The 14,128-nt window shown below is 41.2% G+C and overlaps 1 pseudogene; it reads left to right on the forward strand.

The window, feature by feature from the left end:
* Window positions 1–1,054: 1,054 nt before the first annotated feature.
* Window positions 1,055–3,538, forward strand: LOC112634269 (annotated as a pseudogene).
* Window positions 3,539–14,128: the final 10,590 nt, after the last annotated feature.

Here is a 14,128-nt window from a genome sequence, read left to right on the forward strand (position 1 = left end):
ATGTGCTAGGTGCTTTGATTACATTCTCTTCTATTTTGTCCACCTCTGGCCTGACTTGGAAGGACAATGCATTGCCAGGAATTCTCCGAAATGAAGGACAGTTTTAGGGGCAGAAGGTTTTTTTAAAAAAAGAGCTAGCATCTATAGAGTTCCTGCTATATGCCGAATACTGTGCCAGAATCTTGAAGCACACTGCTTCTGTTTCATACATGCTCAATCCTCTAAAGTGAGCTCAAAGATGCCTTCTAACCACATGCCAAAGTAGGAAGTCCTAAGGAGAGAACAAAGTCTTCAGGCACACAGTCTTAAGGGATGACAGTTTTTAAGTGAAGAGTAGAAGTGACAAGTATGTGAAAATGAACCTTGGCTGACAGAAGTCTCCTCACCCAGATATGCCAAGGAGATTACCCTCCCACCAGCACAACCACCACCTGCCCCACCACTTCCCAACAGCGAATGGCTGACTTACGAACGCAGAAGTCCAGTCTGCTTCAAATCATGATAACTCTGCTATACTATTTATGCTCCAGAGTCCCCTGTTGATCAGGCCAAGGCTAGACTTCATTAGATGATATCCTTGATTGGTAATTTGCCCTTTCCTATGTCATCTCTCTTTTTCTGTTATAGGTTTGGCCTGAAGAACGCATCCTCCATAAATCCCTTGTCCTCAGTTTCTGACTCAGGCTCTGCTTCTGGAGAACCCAACATAAAATGAAGAAAATTTAAGTTCCTGACCATACTTCGATTTATCACACCTAATGATTTCTAATCTTCACAATGACTCTTCGAGGTAGGGATTATTAATCCCATTTTGTGAATTATTAAGATAGGTACACTGAGCTAGATTCAGCAAAAAGGTAGGTCCCAGGAAGATAGTTCAGATAGATACTGAACTGCTTCAGTAGTTCCTAAGGAGAAGCTGATCAAGGCTGCCTTTAGTAGGAAGGTACTTGGGGACCCAACTCCAGGGCCCTAGGCTCTAACTTCCCACAAACCGATCCCTTCAGAGGGAAGGCAGAGGTGAGAGGACAGAAACTGTATCTTTTTTCAATCCATGTTATATGGTCACTGTTCTAAATCTCTGAAAATTAATCTTAGTCATTCTCAATACCTGGCAGGTAGAATACGTTAAATATGTTTTCAAATTAACATATACCTAAGGAGTCCAGGGTCTAGATCGCAGTGCAGTTTCTCTCAGTTTGGAGTCTTCATTATGTGTCTGTTTCCCTGGAGCTAGGATTCATCCCTGTAGTGAGCCTTCTGACTGCAGCTGATAGCATTCCTCTATCTCACCTTCCGATGGGGTGGTTCAAGACCAGTGGTAGATTCATAAGTACACAAGCCTGGACATCTGAATGAGTTGGGACTTTCTGGATCAATTGTCCAGGCTTGAGGTAAGCTTTCAAGTGACTAACAAACATGGCAAGCTTGTGCTGCATGGGAACCTACTGACCAGATGGAAGAAAACTTAATTGAACACAGAGTCGATTTTCAAAGTTTAGAATATGGTGTGTTGAGATACATTTGTTAGCCTTCTCCTTTCTGCTAGGGGATGCTGTTGAGGAAGCATTGTCAAAGTCTCTCTTCCCACTGCTGTCGTGTCTCAGTCGGAGTCTCCTAAACAGCCTGAACGGCTGTGGAAGCTCCTCATTGGAGGGTTGAGCTTTGAAACGAATGCTGAGAGCCTGAGGAGCCATTTTGAGCAATGGGGAACACTCATGAACTGTGTGGAAGTGAGATCCAAACACCAAGCGCTCCAGGGCCTTTGGGGTTGTCACAAATGCCACTGTGGAGGAGGCAGATGCTGCCATGCATACAAGGCCACACATGGGGATGGAAGAATTATACAACCAAAGAGTTGTCTCAGGAGAAGATTCTCAGAGACCAAGTGCCCACTTAGCTGTGAAGAAGATATTTGTTGGTGGCATTAAAGAAGACACTGAAGAACACCACCTAAGAGATTATTTTGAACAGCATGGGAAAATTGAAGTGATTGAAACCATGACTGACCAAGGCAGTGGCAAGTAAAAGGGCTTTGCTTTTGTCACCTTTGATGATCATGACTCCATGGATAAGATTGTCATTTAGAAATACCACATTGGGAATGGCCACAACTGTGAAGTTAGAAAAGCCGTGTCGAAGCCAGAGGTGGCTAGTGCTTCATCCAGCCAAAGAGGCCAAAATGCTTCTGGAAACTTTGGTGGCGGTCATGGAGGCAGTTTTGATGGGATAGACAACTTTGGTCATGGAGGAAACTTCAGGGGTCATGGTGGCTTTGGCGGCAGCTGTGATAGTAGTGGATATGGTGGCAGTGAGGATGACTCTAATGGATTTGGTAATGATGGTGGTTATGGAGGAGGTGGCCCTGGTTACTCTGAAGAAAGCAGAGGCTATGGAAGTGGTGGAGAAGGTTGTAGAAACCAGGGCAGTGGCTTCTGTGACAGCTATAACAACGGAGACAGAGGCGGCTTTGGCAGTGGTAGTAGAAGCAATTGCAGAAGTAGTAGAAGATACAATGATTTTGGCAAGTACAACAGTCAGTCTTCAGATTTTGAACCCATGAAGGCAGGAAACTTTGAAGGCAGAAACTCTGACCCCTATGGTGGTGGAGGCCAATATTTTGCCAAACCACGAAACCAAGGTGGCTATGGTGGTTCTAGTAGCAACAGTAGCTACGGCCATTGCTACTGTTTTGTTTTGTTTTGTTTTGTTTTGTCTTTGTTTCTGTTTTTGTTTTGTCATTGTTGTTTTGAGATGGAGTCTTGCACTGTTGCCTCCAGGCTGGAGTGCGGTGGTGTGATCTCGGCTCACTGCAACCTCTGCCTCCTGGGTTCACACAATTCTCCTGCCTCAGCCTCCTGAGTAGCTGGGATTACAGGTGCCCACCACCACACCCAGCTAATTTTTTGTATTTTTAGTAGAGATGGGTTTCACTCTGTTGGCCAGACTGATCTCAAACTCCTGACCTCGTGATCCGCCCGCCTTGGCCTCCCAAAGTGCTGGGATTACAGGCATGAGCCACTGTGCCCGGCCAGAAGATTTTAATTACTGCCACGAGACAAAGCTTAGCAGGAGAGGACAGCTGGAAACGTGACAAGGAAACTACAGGTTACAACAGACTTTTGAACTCAGTCAAGCACAGTAGTAGCAGGACCTAGCTGCTACAAAGAAGACATGTTTTTGACAATATTCATGTGTATGGGCAAAAATCTCAAGGACTGTAGTTGTGACCAATTGTACAATAGTTTATTTCAGTTTCTGTTCTGTAGAAAGTATAAAGCTTGCCTATAAAAGGTTTTAATGTCAATTATTTTTTGCACCCATGCTGTTGATTGCTAAATGTAATAGTCTGATCATGATGCTAAATAGATGTGTCCTTTAAAAAACAATATGATGTGTTTGTTGTAGTACATTGGTTGGCTGACATTAATGAAAAGACCCACCTATTAACATTGATAACTCAATCTGGACTTCTCTCTATAAAGCTACCCGATTGAGTCCTACTGGCTGGACTTTATATGCCTCAGTGGCCTCTTAACAAAAGACTGCCTCTAAATTAGACTAAGTGTCTTAGAACCCTGTGGTCTAGAGAAATGAAGTGAAATGTAGTAGCTGGGAGAAACGGGACATTATATGTCAAAGAGAAGAACTATCTTTCAAAGTAAACTAGCACCCCATTCTAGCCCAGTGTCATGGCTGACTCTCAGAGCATCATATTTTCCACTGATGGGCTGAAGATTCATAAATGTAGTAAAACACTGAAAAACAATTGCTTTATAAGACTTCTTTAGAAAATTCCTCATGGGACTACATTTACAAGGTAGAGGGCTTGTCTTCAGCTCCCTCAACATCTCAAATTTTTTGACACATTCAGTACATGCCTGTTATGTCTTTAATCCCAGAACACGTGTATTTTCCCCTTCCAAATGATTTCTTTGCAGATGTCACAATGGAGAAGAGCTGTCAGAGGTGGAAGTAATTATGCTGTCACAAAGATATTACTTTTTTCTTCCAGTGCTGGAAGGCAGTCAGGAACAAGCTATGCATTAGTCTAAGAGCCATGAGATGTATAACTCCAGGTTTTTAAAGCTCAGAGTAGAAAATGAAGAGGGGGCAATGGCATAGCAGGTGAATGCATTTGGGGTGTATTACAGACCAAGCAAGAATCAATCACTTATGTCTGTCAGACCAGATGGCTCTGGAAATAGTTCAATCCTCAGGGCCAATGTGATATGTTGTGATATGTGATATGTCACAATAATATGTTTTCCCGCAGGTTTCAAGCCTATGTTTTTCAAAAAAAAAAATTTAAAAACTTGAAAGGAAGACAAGTGACCAATATTATAAGATTAATACAGAAAATAATAGTAATCATATTTAATAAACTTCAATTTATCCAATAAACCTGTATGTCAGTCTTTCTTGCTTCAGGCCTGTTTGCATCAGAATTATCCTGGAAGCTTCTTAAAACAACAAAAATGAGCATACAAACATCTATTTAACCATAAGGGAATTTTCACCTAAAATCATCTCCCCCTGTGATGTAGATTCACACTGGAGTTGAGTATAATAATTTTGCTCTCATCAAAAATAATTGGAAAGAGAGGAGCTTTGGGATATGTCATTTTGATCTAAGAAAATTTATTGGCTTTCTTGCTGCTTCTTTGGATTCTTTTTTGCATATCATCTGGCAAGTGAGCAGGTGCACAGCTCTGATAACCAGGAAAGAACCCCCGACCCGCTACCACTGCCTTAGAGCAAACACTCAATAAACAGTCACCGCATTTCCACCCCCGTCCCTACTCCCACCCACCAGGCAAGAAAGCTTAAACCTACTAAAGTCTCTGAGTGCTCAACATGAAATGGAAAACCCAGAAGAGCAAGGTTGGAAATCGTGACTGGGAAGTCCCAAGTTCTCTAGTTCCTCCTGGAAGAGGGCATGAAGGTGGCTTTTTGTAAATATGGGCATATTAATTTTTATTTGATGAGCCATAGAAAACTGGACAGTCCAGAGATAAATAAAGGAACTGGGAATGTTGGAATCCAGAAATATTGACCGTCAGTTTGGGATTGGCAGTTTCTCTCCTCCCCATCTTTATTACCAGTTGTAGCACTGTTACCTTAGATGCACACATGCTTTACAATAATGTTTTTGAAGCTGAACCCTAGAGATTTCTCAGATACGCTTCCTATGTCTTTCTAGAGGCCCAAGCACATACCTCCCTCATTTATTGCCTCCTATTCAACTTGCACAGCTTTTATGTGGTTTACATATTAGCCTTCTGCTTAAGATTGTGTTTACAGGGTTTCACTGCACATCTCATTCAGGTTTTGAAAAATATTTAGATTTTAGGAGTTGCATTCTACTCTAAGTAACAACTCCAACCCTGCACCATATTTATTTATTGGGTGATTTTTAGGCCACAGTACCATTTTGTACAGTAAGGTATCTTCTTATGAAACAGAGAAGATATGCTTACTTCCTTAGAGGATAAATAATGTGATGCTGAATCAGATAAAGGTAAAGTTACTAAGAGACAAACACTGCATATTAAGTGTTATAACCACACATCAGAAGACCATTTTAGATTGTGGTTTCAGAGTGCTAGGATATTTGAACCCTGTTTGCTTAGGTGACTAATCTAACTTTTTGGTAAGACTGGTTATATTTTTTTTCTGTATAGAGAAGAGGTGACGAGAGAAAGTATTCTTTAGTTTATTGATTCACAATTTTTTAAAAAGATCTCTCTAGTTACTACATAGAGAACAGACCTGGTGGGGGATCTGTTCATGCCTGGGGAGGCCATTTAGGCACCTGCTGCCATCATCAAGGCAAAAGATAAATACCTAAGTTTAAAAGCAAATTTATTTTTACAAGTTATAGATGTAAACAAGTCTCATATGCATGCATAATAGATCTACTTTATCCTACCAAAGGAGAAGGAGGATAATGCAGACGTAGACACTAGAACAAGACTGCCTTGGTTCAAATTCCAGCTTTGTCATTCATTGTAGGACCTTGCTTGGACAAATTGCTTAATTTTTTTTTTTTAATCTCTGTTGTCTTATCTTTAAAAGGAGGCTAATAGTAGTACCTGTCTTATAGGATTGTCAAGAATAAAGGAGTAAGTATATATCAAATGTTTAGAATAGTTCCTTCCAGTCAATCAATGGTAACTTTTTTCTTTTTCTTTCTTTCTTTTTTTTTTTTTTTTTTTTTTGCCCACGCATAAAGAATCTAAATGGTTTAATGTGGCTAATGGCCCCCAGAGGGCAGCAGAGGCATAAGAACAGAGTGGACTAAAGGTTCACAGAAAGATGTCCTGTCTGATGGAAAAACAGGGAGAAGGGCACTGTGAATCATACAAAATGGAGACTGAGCTCAGGGCCATTTATAGCCTGCTTTGGGGACGTTTTCTAATAGTTCACAATGTCTTGTAGACAAAAATCAAGGACTGGAATAAGTGTAGTAATGACAAGGATCCAGGCATGCATCTGAGAGCATATGTCCAGTAAACCTCACTCAAAAGCTAGCAATAAAATAATGGCTGTTGGCAGGAAGCACAGTTGATACTGAGGGCAGGGGCCTGGGTTCCTTTCCACTTGGCCCTCTCCATGCGACCTGGGCTTCCTCATAGCATGGTAGCTGGGTTACAGCATGAGCGTTCCAGTGAAATCAGGCAGAAGTGGGATCACGTTTTAATGACTTCTGCCATATTTTAATGTATCACTTCTGCCATATTTTAATAGTTAAAAGTCTAAGAAAAGCCCTCTTAGTTCCAAGGGGATAGGACACAGACTCCATCTCTTGATGAGGGAGTAGCAAGTTTCTGGAAAACTATATAAACAGGAAATATTGTAGCCATTTGCATAGAATACAATCAGTCACAAAGTGCTTTCCTAGAAGTTCATACTGGATTCTTTCTGCCTCATTTTCACATGCAAAGCATCAGCAAATCCTGACAGACCAGGCTGCAAAATACATTCCAAACCTGATCTGATCTCACCACCTGCACTGCTCCCACCCTCGTCCAACCCGACATGTTTCTCTACCTGGATCACAGCAAAATCTAGTGAGAGGTTCCTCACCTCCAATTTAAAAATCCCATAACCTACTATTTATAGGGCAGCCAGTGAGAACTTCGAAAAAATGTAAGTCTAATCCTATCACTACTGCTCATCTTAGAACTATCCAATGGCTTTCAATTATGCTTAGAATAAAGGCCAAACTCCTAATGGTGACCCACAAGACCCTCCATATTTTGGCCCTATTTATCTGTCTCATTTCATCTTCAGGCTTCTTTCCACCACACTCACTCTCACCGTCTTCCTCTCACTTTAGCTCCTGGGTATGTTTTCATCTCAGGCACCTCTGATCCCAAATCTCTTCATATCACCCTGTTCCATGATTCAAATCTGCTTGAACCTCACCTTCCCAGACCACCCAATATAAACGAGCATTGGTCCCATCACCGGCTATTCCTTAACCCTCCTTTATTTTCCTTAATGTACTTATCACTGTCTGAGCTTCCATTGTGTATGCATTTAAGTCCTTGTTCATACTCTGCGTCTCCCTCTAGAATATTAACACTTTATGGGCAGGGTTTTGTTTACTACTTTATTAACAATGCTTAGATCCATTCAATAGTTAAGTTGAATATTGAATAAAGAACACAAGAAGAAACAAAACAAACAGTATAGCCTTTCAAATCAGTGGTGGTGTAAACGAAGATCTATTTTCACTGTTGTGAAAACATGTTTGTGTTCTTTACTAGGCTATCCTTTCCTAGTGTCCTGTGGTTTCATGGACTAATTTAGGAATGGTTGGTTGTTTCCAATGTGTAGCACATAAGAAACTTTCAGCTTGAGCCTAAGTGTTTCCAGTGCTGAGGTTCAGTCATGTCTGGGCATGTTTGGAGAGTTGGTGGTGACAGACCTCAAATAATTCAATTCTAGTGAAATATTTAGCTTTAAGTGGATGAGGAGGAAAGGTACTGTGGCTTTGGCGTGGGTGTAGTTGGGGGTAGGTATAGAGGAGAGGAAGAGAACCCGAGGACAGCGATGTTCAAGTGAACATGTTATCACTCGTCTGGGCTTCTCAACACTGTTGAACACACTGCCTATATTTGGAGAATTCCCCACCTCCTCTGCAGCCAGTACACTGGTCTGTGACACAGACCCAGACCATGGCGTGTACCTCAGCAAGTTTGCTAATCACAAGCATGTGTTGCAAAGAAACAAGTGCCACCTAGAGCCCACCCTGGTGAGAATGGCAGCTGGTGAATTCGATTTCCAGAGGGAAGGGTGGCCAAGGTGACACCAGGACCCAGCACCAGCAGGAGTCTGTCCCTGGTGGAGTCAGCAGAGTTATTCCCACCTGGTCAGTTCCTTACTGTGACCCTGAGAATTGATCCTGGCTGGGAAGCCTCCCAGCCTGCTTTCCAGCCTCCTGGGAAATCTTACATTGTTTAATAAATTCCTTTTCTGCCCCTACTAGATTTTAATTGGTGACAACTGAGAACTCTGACAGAAAAAGATGGGGTGCTTAATTCCAGTCTACTTCACCGATTAGGCCTGACACCTAGGGAGAAAAGGTGTAGAAGCCAAAATGTCAGGAATTATTTTAATAAGCAATTTTGTAAGACTTGGAGTTTGAACAGCAGTACTTTGCTTCCCGGGCAACAAAGTTCTGCAACAAGCAGGAAAATGAACACTTGCCCACTTTTGCCTAAAACACAGCAGGGTCCTGGTTCCGTGGAAGCTCTGGTGAAATCATCTTCAAACATCTTTTAGAAGGCTGAATACTTTTGCATTGATATACACAGGACCCTTTATAAAACAGATGAAAGGGGACTGTTTGATCAACGTGGCACTTGGAGCCCCTAAAGCCAGGATGGCCTCATAAAACTCTCAGTGGTGAGGCTCAGTGGCCATGCCTGGCTGCAGGCTCCCCCAGTCTGTGACACCCAGCAGGAGAGGGACAATCTCCTGAGATGACACCTGAGAGATGCATGCCAGGAAGGTAACAGGTGCCACATGAGCAGATTTATCTCTGAGCATTTGCCCTGATGGCTCCAAAAAGGCTGGCGGGGAGGCAACTTTGCAAGGACTTTGGGCTTTGTTTCAGGAATGAAGACAATGAACCACAGGATTTTGAATATTCTGTAATTAATGTATTTTCTAACATAATCTAGTGAAGCCTGGGGAATTTTTAGTTGCATGCCTCTTCACTCAACTATGTCTTAGCAGTGGTATATTATGCATATTCAAGTCACTGAAGTTGCCTAAACTTTCGTAAACTTGCTCATTAATTCTGTTGCTTATTAATTTCTCCCAGCGTTGTGGGAGAGCAGCTAAAGTTAATCATCACTACCGCTCCACCTGGCTCCCCAAGGGTTGTCCATGCCTATCTCCAACCCTTCACTCACCTCTCAACACCTCCCAGAGAGCTCTGGACATCTCTGGCATAATGTTCTGATCCAATCTTTGCCTATTGGACTTCATGTCCTCGCATCATTTTAGCTGCCTTTGTTAACCAAATTCCCGCAGGTATTTTATATACAAAGGACATGAGCTTTGGAAGATGAGTGAGAAGTTAATGATGATCTGTCATTGTCTCCCATCACCCCCAGATGGGACCATCTAGTTGCAGGAAAACAAGCTCTGGAGGCTGGGTGTGGTGGCTTATGCCTGTAATCCCAGCACTTTGGGAGGCCGAGGCTGGTGGATCACTTGAGGTCAGGAGTTCGAGACCAGCCTGGCCTACATGGTGAAACCCCATCTCTACCAAAAATACAAAAATTAGCCAGGCGTGGTGGCAGGCACCTGTAATCCCAGCTACTTGGGAGGCTGAGGCAGGAGAATTGCTTGAATCTGGGAGGCAGAGGTTGCAGTGAGCCGAGAAGGTGCCATTGCACTCTGGCCTGGGTGACAGCGTGAGACTCCATCAAAAACAACAACAACAACAAAAAAAAAAAAAAAAAAAAACAAGCTCAGGGCTCCCACTGATTCTATATTATAAGTTGTATAGTTATTTCATTATATATTACAATGTAGTCACAGAATAAAGGACACAATAAATGTAATGCACTTGAATCATCCCAAAACCATCCCTACTACACAGTCTGTGGAAAAATTGTCTTCCAGGAAACCAGTCCCTGGTGCCAAAAACGTTGGGGACCACTGAGTTAAAGAAGGCTGTAACCTAGACAAAGGCTGGAAACTAGACAAAGATGTGAGATCAGGCCAGGATATGCTATACTAAAAGTGCAGACGTTAAAAAATGAAGCAGTTTGTGCCTCGGCCAGGAAGACTTTTATATGATTCCTTTAGCAGTAGAAAGTGGTAAGCTGATGAGCCACATTTCAAAAGCAAATGGTCCAGGAGACACTTAAAGAAGTGAGTGTGAGGACAGAGCTAGAACTCTCACAGCTCCCCACTGCCTTATCACCAAGTCCGAACTCTGTAGCAAGGCATGATCCAGCTCCTGCCTACTGCTTCAACATTCGTTTATGAGTTTGTGTCCTTTGTAGGGACATGGATGCAGCTGGAAACCATCATTCTCAGCAAACTATCGCAAGAACAGAAAACCAAACACCGCATGTTCTCACTCATAGGTGGGAACTGAACAATGAGATCACTTGGACTCGGGAAGGGGAACATCACACACCGGGGCCTATCATGGTCGAGTGGGGGAGAGATTGCATTGGAAGTTATACCTGATGTAAATGACGAGTTGATGGGTGCTGACGAGTTGATGGGTGCAGCACACCAACATGGCACAAGTATACATATGTAACAAACCTGCACGTTGTGCACATGTACCCTAGAACTTAAAGTATAATAATAATAAAAAAATAAAAGAAAATAAAATATCTCAATTATCCTGATTTGATCATTATGCATGATATGAACGTATCAAAATAGCAAATGTACCCTCCAAATATGTACATCTATTATGTATTAATAATAAAATGTTTCTTACACAGAACCACGTACTGGCCACACACACACACACACACACACACACACACACACAAAATGCAGTTTCTCTACTGCAGCAGGCTCATTACTCATCCTTGTGTTGCCATAATTTGTATTCTTAATTTGGAAAGAGCTTTTCTACCATTTCTTCTCCCGGATAACTCCTGCTTTTCAAAATTGGGATGCTCAGGTATTCCTCTCCTCCCTAAGGTCTCTGTCAGACTGGATTAGGTGCTTCCGGTCTGCACCTCTAAGCACCCTTCCTGATTTCCCCATCATCATGCTGGTGGGACAGTACTATAGCTATCAGTAGCTTGATTGTTTCTCCTTTAATTGTAAGATTCTTTTATTATTATTATTATTATTATTATTATTATACTTTAGGTTCTAGGGTACATGTGCACAAAGTGCAGTTTGTTACGTAGGTATACATGTGCCATGTTGGTTTGCTGCACCCATGGACTCATCATTTACATTAGGTATTTCTCCTAATGCTATCCCTCCCCCAGGCCCCCACCCCCCAAACAGGCCCTGGTGTGTGACGTTCACTGCCCTGTGTCCAAGTGATCTCATTGTCCAATTCCCAGCTATGAGTGAGAACATGTGGTGTTTGGTTTTCTGTCCTTGTGATAGTTTGCTTAGAATGATGGTTTCCAGCTTCATCCATGTCCCTGCAAAGGACATGAACTCTTCCTTTTTTATGGCTGCATAGTATTCTGTGGTATATATGTGCCACATTTTCTTAATCCAGTTTATCATTGATGGACATTTGGGTTGGTTCCAAGTTTTTGCTATTGTGAATAGTGCCACAATAAACATATGTGTACATGTGTCTTTATAGTAACATGATTTATAATCCTTTGGGTATATACCCAGTAATGGGATGGCTGGGTTAAATGGTATTTCTAGTTCTAGATCCTTGAGGAATTGTCACACTGTCTTCCACAATGGTTGAACTAATTTACACTCCCACCAACAGTGTAAAAGTGTTCCTATTTCTCCACATCCTCTCCAGCATCTGTAGTTTCCTGACTTTTTAATGATCGCCATTCTAACTGGCGTGAGATGGCATCTCATTGTGGTTTTGATTTGCGTTTCTCTGATGACCAGTGATGATGAACATTTTTGCATATGTCTGTTGGCTGCATAAATGTCATCTTTGAGAAGTGTCTGCTCATATCCTTTGTGCCCTTTTTGATGGGGTTGTTTTTTCTGTAAATTTGGTAAATTCTGGATATTAGCCCTTTGTCAGATGGATAGATTGCAAAGATTTTCTCCCATTCTGTAGGTTGCCTGTTCACTCTGATGATAGGTTTTGTTTTTTTTGGTTTTTTTTTGTTTTTTTTTTTTTTCTGTGCAGAAGCTCTTTAGTTTAATTAGATCCCATTTGTCAGTTTTGGCTTTTGTTGCCATTGCTTTTGGTGTTTTCGTCATGCAGTCTTTGCCCATGCCTATGTCCTGAATGGTATTGCCTAGATTTTCTTCTAGAATTTTTATGGCGTTAGGTCTTACATTTAAGTCTTTAATCCATCTTGAATTGATTTTTGTATAAGGTGTAAGGAAGGGATCCAGTTTCAGCTTTCTACATATGGCTAGCCAGTTTTCCCAGAACCATTTATTGAATAGGGAATCCTTTCCCCATTTCTTGTTTTTGTCAGGTTTGTCAAAGATCAGATGGTTGCAGATGTGTGGTTTTATTTCTGAGGACACTGTTCTGTTCCATTGGTTTATATATCTGTTTTGGTAGCAGTACCATGTTATTTTGGTTACTGTAGCCTTGTAGTATAGTTTGAAGTCAGATAACATGATGCTTCCAGCTTTGTTCTTTTTGCCTAGGAATATCTTGGCTATGTGGGCTCTTTTTTGTTTCCATATGAACTTTAAAGTATTTTTTTTCAATTTTGTGAAGAAAGTCAATGATAGTTTGATGGGGATAGCATTGAATCTATAAATTACCTTGGGCAGTATGGCCATTTTCATGATATCGATTCTTCCTATCCATGAGCATGGAATGTTCTTCCATTTGTTTGTGTCTTCTTTTATTTCATTGAGCAGTGGTTTGTAGTTCTCCTTGAAGAGATCCTTCACATCCCTTGTAAGTTGGATTCCTAAGTATTTTATTCTCTTTGTAGTAATTGTGAATGGGAGTTCACTCATGATTTGGCTCTCTGTTTGTCTATTATTGGTATATAGGAATGCTTGTGATATTTGCATATTGATTATGTATCCTGAGACTTTGCTGAAATTGCCTATCAGCTTAAGGAGATTTTGGGCTGCAATTCAGTTTGCCAGTATTTTACTGAGGGTTTTCACGTCGATGTTCATCAGGGATATTGGTCTAAAATTATCTTTTGTTGTTGTGTCTCTGCCAGGCTTTGGTATCAGGATAATGCTAGCCTCATAAAATGAGTTAGGGAGGACTCTGTCTTTTTCTATTGATTGAAACAGTTTCGTAGAATTCAACTGTGAATCGATCTGGTCCTGGACTTTTTTTGGTTGGTAGGCTATCAATTATTGCCTCAATTTCAGAACCTGTTATTGGTCTATTCAGAGATTCAACTTTTTCCTGATTTAGTCTTGAGAGGGTGTGTGTTTCCTGAAGAAACTTCAGGTCACTGTGTGTTTCATCTTTACATTCTCTTTTCTTAACATATGCTGTGCTTGACATGTAGTCCGTTCTCAATATATTTTTACTATATGAATAAATGATTTTGGCTCAGGCTAAAGATGCTGGAGTGATTTCTAACTTTCCAGCACACTTAATAACCAAATACAATGACCAAAATAATTGATCACCAAGTTCACCCCTTATCGTCCAAATTAGGATTTTAATTCAAATCTGAACTACTCTAACAGTCTCCTTATTGAATTTCCCAATATAACTCTCTACTTCAAATCTATCATGCATGTAAATATCATATTTCTATTCCCCAAATGTCATTTTTTTCTCAGCCATTTCACTGCTTACAACTCTTAAAGAAGACTCAAAATCTTAAAAACTGTAGTGAGATAATAAAATTGTAACATTCACTTTGGAAAACTATTTTGCACTATCTCATAAAGGTGAATAGACACATACCCTATTTCCTAGCAATCCCACTCCTAGATGTATAGCTTAGAGAAACTCTTACACAGGGCATGAAGA

The sequence above is a fragment of the Theropithecus gelada genome, chromosome 11 (assembly GCF_003255815.1).
Source record: "Theropithecus gelada isolate Dixy chromosome 11, Tgel_1.0, whole genome shotgun sequence".
NCBI classification, from domain to species: Eukaryota; Metazoa; Chordata; class Mammalia; order Primates; family Cercopithecidae; genus Theropithecus; species Theropithecus gelada.